Source organism: Colobus angolensis, unplaced genomic scaffold (genome assembly GCF_000951035.1).
Source record: "Colobus angolensis palliatus isolate OR3802 unplaced genomic scaffold, Cang.pa_1.0 Scaffold91, whole genome shotgun sequence".
NCBI lineage: Eukaryota > Metazoa > Chordata > Mammalia > Primates > Cercopithecidae > Colobus > Colobus angolensis.
The window spans coordinates 7520481-7520781 of record NW_012123043.1 but is presented as its reverse complement, the minus strand read 5'-3'; the positions used below and the strand labels follow the sequence as shown (position 1 = coordinate 7520781).

General features: G+C 49.8%; 1 protein-coding gene across 1 annotated transcript in view; it reads right to left on the bottom strand.

Annotated features, from left to right (window-relative positions):
* The window catches only part of MDM4 (MDM4, p53 regulator), a 17651-nt gene that overhangs the window by 16437 nt on the left and 913 nt on the right, over positions 1 to 301 (bottom strand). The gene's annotated exons all lie outside the window — the stretch shown is intronic.

The window sequence follows — 301 nt, the reverse complement described above, 5'->3', positions numbered from 1 at the left end:
CAGACATGATGGCCCACGCCTATCATCCCAACACTTTGGGAGGCCGAAGAAGGGGGATCACTTGAGTCCTGGAGTTCAAGACCAGCCTAGGCAACAAGGGGAAAACCTATACCTACAAAAAAATATACAAAAAACTAGCCATGTGTGGTGGCATACTCCTGTAGTCCTAGCTACTGGGGAGGTTGAGGTGGGAGGATTGCTTGTGCCACAGAGGCAGAGATTGCAGTGAGCCGAGATCTTGCCACTGCACTCTAGCCTGAGCAACAGAGAGATCCTGTCTCAAACAAAACAAAACCAACAG